The sequence below is a fragment of the Varanus komodoensis genome, unplaced genomic scaffold (genome assembly GCF_004798865.1).
Source record: "Varanus komodoensis strain SLA01 unplaced genomic scaffold, ASM479886v1 scaffold34_3, whole genome shotgun sequence".
Classification (NCBI taxonomy): domain Eukaryota; kingdom Metazoa; phylum Chordata; class Lepidosauria; order Squamata; family Varanidae; genus Varanus; species Varanus komodoensis.
The window spans coordinates 240,434-252,722 of record NW_025335855.1 but is presented as its reverse complement, the minus strand read 5'-3'; positions in this window follow the sequence as shown (position 1 = coordinate 252,722).

Below are 12,289 nucleotides of genomic sequence, written 5' to 3'. Positions count from 1 at the left end.
GAAGGGCTACCCCACCCCCACCCTGGAGCACTTGTTTGGGGGGGGGTTGCTTTGGGGTGCAGAGCGAGCCTGTGGTCAAGCCCAGAACCTAGGGTGGCCAAGTGTCCCCTTTCCCAGAGGGCAGGCCTCCTTTCCGAAGGGCTGCAGGAGGACTGTCCTTCAGGCTGATGGCAGCCTTGACCTGGAGGGCTGCCCAGCCCAGGTTTGGTTTAGATAAAGAACTCCAAGAAGGGTTAGCAGGCGCCCTCACGTTCCCCGTTAAAACCTGGCACCCATGCAGTTCTCCACATTACAGTGAGAGATGGATTGCATTTAAATTATGCATTATTTCTTAAATGGTACACATTAATATATCCAAGGTATATTCAAATTGGTGAACTACCCTGTTTTTCAAGATGCATTTCCTCCCTTTTGGGGGAGGGGGAAAATCATAAGAGGTTACCCTATGGATTCTTCCAGCACAAAGCTAATGACTGCCATAAAACTCAAAGAACCTGGGATTTCAGGGTTTTTTTAAAAAAAATAAGCAAGTTTCTAGCCCTCATGGTTCTGAAGAAACTTCGAGATCAACTCAGTTGTTGCTCTGAAGGGCTTTGCACGATCAGGCTCTCTTGCACTCAGTACTCCTTCCTGGTCCCCGGCCTTGTCCCACTGCCCCTACCCAGTTACTCAGCCGCCTCTCTTGTATCCCATCTCTCCTTCTCTATTCTGCAGAAGAAAAATTGGAACAATAAAATTGAAAACAAATGGTAACTTCCCCAAAGAGTAAATTTTGACTAATCCACATAATTTCCATAATGTATTCCTCTTGAAAAATGTGGATTTACGTGCCACGGTATTTGTGTCTGTGCCTGGCATTCCGGACCCCACCTGGTGACGGGAGAGCTCTCCGCCTCCTATGAATTTATATGGTTTTTGACCGCTGCGCATTTGTGGAGAGGCAGGTCCTCCGGAATCTTGCTCAGACAATTAATTATTGCGTGCGAGTTCCTCCTCCCTTTCCCAGCCACCCGGGTGGGATCACACGGTGGCGGAAAGACCCTGCTCCACGTTTCACGGCCCAGCTAGATACGGACCCTCTCTCAGCCTCTCCCCCCGCCCTCCCCGCCCCAGAGCCGATCCCTGCCAAAAGGAGAGACACGTGGCAATAATTGTGTTAAGAAAACAAACGAACTTCTGAAGAGGGAAAGAAAACCAGCAGCTGTTAAGCAATTGACACTTGGAAAGCAAATATACGGATACATGGCGAGAGGCAAAGGGAAGGATTGTGTCACAGCTAATAATTTTCAGGATGATGGTAGGGCAAGAAGTAATGCTGGAGCCAGACGCCCTTTGCACAAAAATTAATAAAAATAAAACAAAGAATTGGGCATCAAGTGAACCCGAGTTCTGTGATTAGAAAAACCGGATCCTTCAGTCCTGTATCATTTGTCCAGTGGGAGCTCCTTGGTTTGGAAGACGGATTTCCCCGGCTCCTGAAGCCTTCTCCCGAGCTGGGCAGCACGGTCCCCGGAGAGCAGCGGGAATCCAACGCCATGGGGCAGAGGCCCTTCTCTCTGCGTGATGCATCCCAGAGCGAGAGCGCACCTTGCCGGCCTGCTCCCAGAGCCACTCTGAAAAGATCTGCAAGGATCAGCGGCGGCCTGTTGAGTCCAGCATCTTTAAAGGGTGCAGCTGCCACCCTAAAGAAAAAAAATGGAAAGACTGTCCGTCTACCTGGCCGAGTACTCTGTACCTCAAATAAACACCTGAAAGTGGTCCAGTGTTGTCAGCGCTCTGTCCAAGCCGCAGGATCTTGCCCGTCCATTGGAAAGCGAAGGGCCGGGCCGCGCGGTCCATTTCTCCATCGTGGCTGGGAACGTGGTTTCGGAAGCGCTGCTTTTGCTTTCTGCAGGCCGGAGACCTTCAACCAGGCAGCAGAAAAACAAGACATGAGGAAAGTGGAGCAGCCAAAACACACAGCCAAGGGGACACCAGTCCTGTGCTTTGCTGGCTCACGGAAAGATACGCACACGAACGCGAATGTGTGTTTGTCCATGAGGACAAAAAGAATGACTCTTGTGGAGCTGGATTTGCTGGACTTGGTCGGGGGTATTGGCTGAGCAGCTAGAAAAAGAAGCGTGCCAGAAAATATACACAGATGGTGCATCCTTCAGTTTTGGAGGTACGAAATCCAGATTTGTTGGACTCAAGCCAAATAAAATATCTCTGCTTTCGCATGATTTCTTGAAGCTGCACCTTTCTCCAGAAACACACCGCGCTGATGGACTCTGCCAGGATGTGTCACTCCGCAGTCTGGTGTTTGCTCTGTTCCGGAACGTCTGTAAAACCCTCTTTGAAACAGATCATATGAAATGCCGTTTAAAATGATTATGCAGCTTGTTCACAAAGAATAGACGGCTCCATCCTCTGTAGTTAATTAGCAGCTCTGTGCAACAATGACAAGCACCTGATTATGTGGTGTGTTATAACAGGCATGCTTCGTGCTGATATAATGAATGCTGTAAAACCGTTTCCACTATAACCGCCGTTTTTCACAAGCCCATAACTTGGGAAACATTTACTTTTCGTGCTTGGCCTCTGCCCAGGGTTCATTAAAAAAAACACACACCACATTTGACCCCCTTAGTCCATCTGAGTTTTGAGAAAGTCAACGGGACAAAAAGAAACCCCCTGCGTGATGCCATTCTAGAACTGCGAGTGCTCGGAATAGAGCAGCCCCGTCTCCTGCCCGCTGCCGCCTGCGCGTGGCCCGGCTGCGGAGGCCGTGCAGCTCCGTTCTTCTGCAGCCGCTTCCCCCAGCCTGAAACCCTCCAGATAGCCAAGCTGCCCGTAGGACTGGCAGGGGATTGTGGGAGCTGTAGTCCTACGTATCCGGGGGGCGCCGGGCTGCGGAACGCGGCACCGAAGCGGCTCGGCCCCTCCTGCGGGGAGCCTCCGTCCTCCCAGCGCGCTCCGTGGGTCAGGCCGCTGCCCCGAGCCACGCACCATCCCCAGCAGGCCCAGGGGACCTTCCCGGCTGGAGCACGGCTCCGGCGGCCCCGCGCCTCGATGGCACCGCCTGCGGGAGGAGCCGGCGGTCCCTGCGGGGCCCGTCCAGCACTCGGGCGCCAGCCACGGGTCCTGGTGGGCGGCTCTGTGGGGAAGCATCGCGAGAGCCCGGCGACCGTGGCCTGTGCATGGGCAGAGCGGCCGGCCGCGTCCCCGGGCTGCCCTCCGGCCATCGCCACCGGGGCCCCTCCCGCCCCCGAGTCCGCCTCTGAGGAGCCGTGGAAACGGGGAGCTCCCGCTGCGTTGTCCACCGCCACTCCGGGCCCTTTCCCAGAGGCCCTCGGCCGACTCGTGGCGTCGCTCCCGCCCGAGGAAAATGCTGGCCGCAGCTTGTCACATCCGTGTGACTCCGAGTGACGTTACCGGTTGCGGCAAACGCCACGGGACTTGCAGCGCATGGGGCCTGTTCCCCATGGCTTGCTAGCCTGGCTGGGTTCGGGCAACCTGACCCGCACGGCGGCGGCCATCCACGGTCCGGGGGCAGCTGCACCCAGCCCTCACGCCTGCACTGCTGTGCTGCCTGCACCCCGCGAGGGCGTTTTCCATGGGCACCACTAGAGGCCCAAATTCTAAAGCAGGGTGGGGAACCGCCGGGAATGGGGGGCCGCATCGCCTTCACACCCTGCTGCGCGCTTCGCCCGCCCCAGCCTCTTCCAGGTGCGCCGTGGCGTCCGCAGCAGCAACGGGGACAGGAGCCGAACGGGCAAGCAGGTCCCTCCCTGCCACACGTAGGTGCATTTCCAGGGGAGCAGTTCCTCGCGTGCTTCCCGCGTGCTCGGTTCCCCCGCTGCGTCAGGGTGACTTTTGCCCCCACCGAGGTGAACTCAGTGGTGGCAGGAAACACAGGAAGGGCCACGCGGGAGGGCCAAGGGGGCCGTACGCTTCTCGCTCCTGCCCTAACGAGCAGAGCAGCGGGAGACAAAAAGGGGGAGCAGCAGAGGTGCCGGTGTGCAGCGCACGCACACACAAACACACCTGCTTGCCGTTGCCGCCCTGTGTGAGTTTGCCCAGAACTGAATGTGCACAGGACTCTGTGAGGTGCTTTAGACTGTGCGGCAGAATCTGGATGTGCCTGTTGCTCTGATCACGGGAACTGGGGGGAAGGAGAGAGAGACGCAGGTCGGAGGAGCAGGCGCGACCCCCCGCGTGCCGCTTCTCTGGGCCTGTGCATGTGTCCGGGCATCGTCGGTCATCCCGGAGCCTTTGGGGTTCGAAAACGGCCCCCGGGGCCTGAGGACAAGGAGGCGGCTTCTGCACTGATCAGTGCAGGAGTCCAGAGGTCTGCACTCGCTTGTACGCACGAAAAGTGTCTCCTGGATCTTTGCCCTTCGGTCAGGTAGAGATTAAGCAACAGACCAAGCTAAGGAAAGCAGGCAATGGGGAAGAGTTTTAAAAGCGGAGGTGGCGCAGCCAAAGCAGGGAGAGCCGGAGGCAGGAAATGGGCGGACAGGGCAGGCGCTCTGGCCAGTGCTGGAGGACCGTGGGGTGATTTGGAGGAGGTGGTGAAAGGGATGAGGCGATGCTGAGGAGAAGGGATGTTCCGAGATAGCCGTGCACCTGGTGTGCACAAAGGAACGGGCATGAGAAGGCCAGTAGATGATCTTGAAAGTGCTCGGAGTGAGGAGGAGGTAAAAGAACCGCGCGTGACGTGGGCGTGTCGTGAGCGGAGCCGGCTGGTGCCGGAGGTCAGACTAGATGGCCCGGGAGGCCCCTTCTGGCTCGCTCCGCTTCTGTGTTTCTATGAAAGTCGTAGTCTGAGTGCGTGTGCAGAAGGGTTGGGCAGAATCACAGGCTCTCGATCCAAAACTGTGATCACTCTACCATGCAGGCTTTGAAATATTGTTTTGCTAATTTAAGTTAAATGTTAAATACTGTTGTGTTTATGAAATTAAATTTTAAATATGTTAAATGAATGAAAAATGGCAGTAATGAAGAGTCAGTCAGTGCTAAAACCAAAAGGCCTCAGGCTGAATGGAGGAGCATCTACCTGAGGGTGCGCCATCATTTGTTGGTGCTGGTTCTGGTTTACAGCAAAACTTGGAGTTTTGTCCCAAATGGAGGACAGACACTCCCCTTTTAATTAATGAATCACATTCCCCCCTTTTTCCTTTTAAAGAAATCAAAGTGGCTTACATCATCCTCTTTGCTTGATAAATCTAGGCTTAAGATAAAATATTGTATCCTGGCGTTCAGCTATCAAGGACATGTAACGACTTTGCTACCCACTAAGCCTAAGCCATCCTGGGACCCCTGGAATTGGGTGAGATCCAAACGTTTTAAAAGAATAAATAACTAAACAAGCCTCGCTTGCATAAAATATTATACGGGGTGGAGCTAAGAAATGGGCATCTCCGTCCATTTCTTTTGTCAATGCCCCCAAACAGCTGGCCGGAGACGGCAGCACTGACCGAAGCTTTTCTTGGCTGGGGGAGTTCTTGGCCCCCAGCGGCCCCAGCTAATCTGGCCAGTGGCTGTAAAGCGATTATCCCCCATTTGATCCCGTTGCTACAGAGGAACCGGTGGCTGCGGCAGCGTTCCCGGGGGGGGGGCAGCTTTCGGGAGCAGCCGTCCCTTTGCCAGCGGTGGCTTCTGGGGACAGGCAGCGGCCACCAGCCGGCTGCGTGTCCTCCTGCTGGGCCGAGGCCAGGACGGCCTCCTCTGGCCGTCAGCATGGCCGCCCTTGCTGCGCTCATGCTGCAGAAGAAGAGAGCAACAATCCGCCAAATGCCACGTTACTTGGATCAGTTCCAGGAGCGGGAAAGCAGGTGGCCTTCTCTGCGACTGGGAAGGCGCGTCACTTGCTGCGATCAGAGTTCCTCATGGCCAAAACCATCCCTGCCCCAAGCACAACGTCACAAAAGCAGCGCTGTTATTTGTGCAACAGGGGCCCGCGATCTGCGGTCCGACTGAGAGTGCGGCTTGCTTGCTGTGTGAGATGTGATTTTAAAACATGCAGCCATTCTGTTCTGCAAGCAAGTTTGTTGATACACCTGCTTGTACCAGGAAGGGCTTCTTGATAGGAGTGTTTGACCCACTGCGGTTCCTTCTTACATTTCCATGGCAGGAGGAAAAATGTGTGCTTTACTCAGGGGTTACTCCAGAAGTTCTCTTTCTCTTTCTTTCTGTATTTCCATGAAGCTACCACAAGGTGGCGCTGTGGTATAGCTGCACTATAGCAGACTTGTGACTTAGCATGAGGCTTTTGTTCCAGTTTGAAATTTAATACCCAACTTTCATCACTCTAGAACATCCTTAACGAAAACAACTCCTCCCAACACCCAAGTCATGGGTAGAAAATGTGAGTGAGGCCCTGGAGGATGAAAAAGGCTTCAGGGGTCCCCACCCATTTCTGTGAGCGAGCGATCTCGAAAGCCCATTAAATGCATTGTATGGAGAAGCCCAAATGCAGGAGCGATCAAGTGCTTTGATGCATGTGATTTGGAGAAACTTAGACAATTTGGTAAAACAGATATAATCCACAATCTGGAAATAAGGGATCGCATCTGCTGATTTACTCAGAAGCAGCATTCTTGCGAGGACGGACAAAGTCTGTGGGCCGATTGAGCAGGTCATCTGGCCGGAAGGCAGGTACGGGCCTCCTGCTCCCTTCCCTCACAGCAGCTGGGGGCCCAAAAAGCCACTCAGCAGCTCCTGCCCGTGGTGGGTTCCCCCGCTGCGCGAGCGCCTGCTTCCAGACCTGCTCTTTACCTGCTGTAACAAGAAGGAAGGGGCTCCAGAGGGGGCGGGGGGAAGGCTGGCACCTCCCTGGCTGTTCCATCTGGCACTTGCAACAAGAAGCTGAGGTGCCCCCCTGACCCCACACCAGCGGGAGCTCCTGCCCCCCGAGCCTTCCCCCAAATGCTCCAAGCATCCACAGAGCTTTCCGTTCACTCCTCCCTGCCTCCTTTCCACGTTCTCTTCGCCGACGTACACGATCCGCAGCCCCCACTGAACTCACTTCTGGGTTGCTTTCCTGTCTGTGCCCTCACACTGAGTAAATACTAACGTGCCCAGACCAAGGTTCGCTCAGCACTCCAGGACCTCTGTATTGTTTCTCCGTTGCCCCGTTCTGACTTCAGACCCCATAAGCCTCGTTGGAGGAAGAGATTTTGTGCGCTGGGTTGTAGGAACTGCCCCTTCCCGTGGTCAATATTTAGGATTTCAGTATATTTTTGTAAGAAAATGAGACCAACACCCTAGCAATCTGCCCATATAAAATAAAAAACAATACATTATGAACTCTTAATTGTTGTTCTTTGTATTGTCGCAGAACTGGCACCCAACGTCTATGCAAAGAGCATTTCTTGCCCTGCTCTTCTCTTACATATCCTCTAAGTGACAGTGCAATGGTGCATTGCATGAGTAGTTTTGAAAATCCAGAAAGAGCACCTCAGCTCTCCTGCTCTCACCGCCCCCCTGGGCGAGTGCTCTTAAAAACCAGAAGCAAACCTGTAAGACCACAATGCTGTCAGAAGACCCCACAAACTAGTGTGAGTAAGGAATCACGGACATACGCTAAATGCCTCCTGCAGGAGAGCTCCGTATTTCCACAAGAAGGACGCAGACATTGCACGGGTGGCGTGAGGATCCACCTGAGCGGGCCCAGGGCCGAGGGCGACCTGCCTCCGATGGCACCCCACGGCGATCGGCTGAAAAGAGGCCAAGCTATAAATTGTGCTTATGAAACTGATGGCACCTTCAGAACTCACCCATTTATTCTGGCATCAGCCTTCTTGGACGCTGCCCGGCTCATCAGGTGGCGCGCCTGAAGAAGTGAACGAGGCTATAAAAGTGCGCGCCAGAATAAATGGGCTGGTTTCGAAGATGTTACAGGATGGTTGTTTTGGCTGTAACAGATTAACTAGGCTACCACTCAGCTAATTAAGGAACATTTTCCACGTTATCTGTGCACTCATCGTCCGGTTCTGGAGCAATTTTCTGGAGCCGGCTTGGAGAAGAACAAGCCCTGCTAACCAGACCCTCATCCAGGCCCTTCTCTAGACAAGGGCGCTCTTTTGCAGCCGAACTGGGAATTCTGCTTCCCGACTATGTAAGTCCCTGCATGTAGACAGGAAAGAGGGGGAAGCTCCATAACGGATCCCAGGGACAGGGGAACCCAGCGCTGCTGCTTGCAACATTGACAGGCCCAGAATATAGGTGAATAACTGTCTAGCATGCACACATACATCGAGCCGGTTATAAATACTTGTCCTTGGAATTGCCTTAAACAGTGTTAAATGTTAAATGGATATGCCTTGCTTTGCATTTTACAAATCCTATAAGTCCCGGCTTTGTAAAAATTGGCGGAGAGAGGCTGCTTTTAACAAAATATGTACCACTTTTTGCTTTTTTAGCATACTTCCTCTGGCTGTGGAAAGCTATAGAACTAAACAAAAATGCAGAGCAACAAGGCCATTTCTGTAGTTCAATGCAAGCTACAGACTCCTGGCGTTCCTATGAAACGCGTAGGCATGGCATCGGGCTTCCTCCACAAGATTCTTTTTCTCTGCAGACGCATTTTCCCATCTCACAGTCGCAAAAGCTCTTTTTGTTCACTGCGGAGCCAATCTCCATGCTGCAGCAGCTGCCCAGATGTTCCCTATCAAACTTCACGCCATGCCAACAAACTCTGGCATACATGAAAGTACACTGAGTAATGGGCCTCCACAAATACCATTTCCCCTCCGATTCCTGCAAGTATTTTGAAATGCTAATGGGTTCCACTCGGCCGCAATCTAGAGGGCTGTGGGGCTGGGTGGTGTGTGTGTCCAGTAAATTAACAGTTAAGGTCTATGAGGCGCCTGTTGCTGCGAGCCCTGGGGGGCTTGTCTGGAGTTCTCCAACCTTGAACTGCTGTCACTTGCTTTCCTGCTAATAGCTTTCCAGCGGAGGAGCCAAAAGCGGCCTGTTTTTGTTTTCCAAAAAGAAACTGAGCTCGGCCTGTAGAGCCAACGCTGTTTTTCCCCTCCAGCGCTGCAGCGGGTGATGCTGACGTGGGCTCCCGGCTGGCTCCCTTCCTTCGATGTCCTGCTTGCCACCTTGAGGAGGGGGAGCCAGGAATGGAGTGCAGAGCCTGCGCTCCCTCGTCCCCGCTCGGCAGGCGGTGCTACCGCTGGCTGGTCCTTGGCAGCATCTCCCGCGCGATGGGGCTGCAGGAGAGCCACAGGCGGGGTGGACAAGAGCCTCTCGCGTTGCAGCCGGAAAGCCTGCTGGCGCCACTGAGGGAGGCTGCCACGTGGACTTCGCGTCGGCACAGAACTCTTGAGACCCTCCGCCTGCCCAGTGGAAACGCCGAGAAAGCGGCAACCCCGGAGCAACACTGGCAGGAGCCTCCTTTCCCAGCATCCATGGAAACACCGCTGATTCCCGCCAGCCTTGGAGCAGGAGGCTGGCAAGCCGCGGCACGACAGCCAGGCCTGGAGAAGGCACTGCCTGCGATGGCCGCCCGCCTCTCCGTGAAGACGTGGCTGAGCCCCCAGCCTGTGGGTGCAGGGCCAGCTCCAGGCTTCTGAACATCCCTGGGTGAGGCGAGACCTCCTCCGGAGCCCCTCCGTGGGTCAGCCTGCTCTGTGCCGAGCATGGGTCCCCACCCCAGTGTGGGCCTCAGCTTTGGCAGGAGGCTACAGCACGAGCCGCCTGGGGAGAGGCGCTTGCCACGTGGCGGGCTGGCCAGTCGGCCAGCTCCTGCGGCAGCTTCTGCCGCAAACGTGAAACGTTTCGGTGTGGGGCTGTGCCCGTGTGCAGCGGGGCGACCGGGCAGGAGGCACGCGTGGCCCACTTGGAGTGTGGCTGGAAGGGCGTGGCGAGCACCCCGGCCTCTGCGCTGTGCGAGGCTGCTGGGCCAGAGTGCGGCGGCCAGAGGTGGCCAGCCAGAGGAGGCCTGCCTCTCCCCTCGCTGCTCCGCTCCGGCGGTGCTCCCTCCCTCCCTCCCTCCAGCACAGCAGCGCCCCATGTGCGGGGCCCACTCCTTGCCCCGTGGCAGAGGATGGACGTGCCCGGAGGAGACCAAGGCCGGCAGTCTGCAGGGCACGACCTCTCTGTGGGGCGGGTGGAAGCACGGGGGCCACATCCCACCTGGGCAATCCGGCCGTCCACCCTTGCGGCCAGGGCTGCCGAACGCTGGACTAGGCGGCCTTGGTCGGACCCGGTGCAGCCACCTTGCGTTCCCGCCTGGCTGAGCATGGCACAGGGCGCCCGAAGGAAGGAAGGAAGCAAGCACCTGCGTCCTGGGCTGTATTAGCGTTCCGGGGCAACACAAGCCAGATGCTGCATTCACACGACTCACAGAAGACAGAGCGCTGCGTGGCAGCGGTGCCAGCGAGTCTTGCCTTTACTGTCCCATTGGGCCGGGAGAGTCACTGCTGGTCACGTGCCGCTGCGGTCTCTGTTCCAAGAACTGCCAGCCGGGGAGGCGATCAGAGGCCCCCACGCGTCCAAAGACTTCCTTCTGAGCAGATGCGAATTGGGCTGGGCTGATCGGCTTCGTTCTAAACACACTCAGGGCTCAGGCATTTTATGCTCAGAAAAACCCCATGCTCTACCGCCATCAGGCAATCAGGATACTGGGACTGCCAAGCCTGCTTTCTCACATGGAGGGAAAGTGCTTGGAACATAAGCATGCATTAGCAACACAGAAGCTGCTAGAATGTTCCAGAGATTTCTCTCCAGAATTGCACACCGTCTCTCACTCAGAGGTCTCTGAAGTGGCATGAAGCTGCTTCACAACACTGGAAAATAGGGCAGTGGGAGGGATACGCTGGCGCATGGATCTGGCCCTCATTTATATGTGCGTGCGGCCAGCTTCCGCTCATGCTTACCGGGTCCTCACACCGGGCAGCCTGCTCTTGGAGGTGTTTGGTGGGAGGCAAACTTGGCTGAGGTTGATGGGCTGTATGCCAAAATAGGTCTGAGAATGCGCCCAGCTCAGGGGAGTCACTTCTAAGTAGACTGGCAAGGGTAGGACCGGTCGGCACATTCATGTCTCGCAACGCAACCTGGGCCTTTCTTATGCCTAATTGCACAGATGTGCAACATGCTTTGACCAGCTGCCCTCCTTACTTGAAAGTAAAACTTAACTGTGCATCATGGGGCTTACTCTCGGGAGCACAAGAGTGCAGCTTTAGAAACAAAGGCCTTGTATTTTCATGTTATATGAGAATGCAGAAGTTTGGGCTACGGGTGTCACCCCAATCAGTTGTGCGAGTTAAGGAGCTTGGGTGTATTCACACATGCTGACAAGATGTCAACAAACAATTCCTTATGAAGCGAAGGAAACTGGATTTGCAGTAGTACCAGCCTGGGTTTGGCATTCATTTAATTTTAAGTCAGCTTTTCTGGTACCTTTCCCGTCTCTTCTCTAGTGAAACTCAGTTATATGAGATGGACCATTCAACATGTGTATGTGTTTAGATCACTCAGCTCTGGAGACAGACGTGAACAGCTTGGATTTCAGAATCTCTCATACTTTCCCCCCAGGACTGGGGTATAGCAGAATATAGAGACAATTCATCGAGTTGCATTCTGCATTTTCCCTTTTTCAACCTATTTCTTTGGTCTCATTTCTGTATCTTTTGCCCCAAAATGCCTGAACAAAAATCCTTATGTATTTGTGCACCTTTCCATAACAAATGCATTGTAATGCAACTTTCCAAATATTCTACAGACTTATTTCAAACTACGTGTAAGTGCTTTTAATAGGATGCATTTTGTGCTCTTTCCCCCCAAAATACACACTGAACGAGCATTTTCTGCGTTGTATTTGTGCGCGCATTTCATTCGCAGCACAAAATTCTGAAATAGGAAAACATTGCCATATAAACTGCACTCCGCCGCTGAGCAGGTTTGAAGCTGGACCGGGACCGGGACGGGGACGGGGACGGGGGGGGGGGGGGATATCTACAATTAAAGTTTAAGGCCAAGGCATTTTTCACTCCTCTCTTCTGCTGGTGATATGCAGGTTCCACCTTTGAATCAAAGGGTGCAGCCACAGGGCCCCCATCGCAGGAGCGCGGCTGCAGGTGGAGTCGCCGTTCATTACGATTCCCAACAGGAACTTCAGCGCAGACGTCCAGGCGCCTGCCTGACGCTGCGCCGCGCCGCGCCCGACCCAGGGCTGCGCACCCCGGAGACTTCCAGGGCGCCTCGGCCGCGGGGGGCGCAGGGCCCCGAGCGGCTCCGCGCGGCCCCCGGGAGGCGCCCCGCGAGTCCGTCCGCGCGCGGGGGCCGGCCGGGCCAGGGC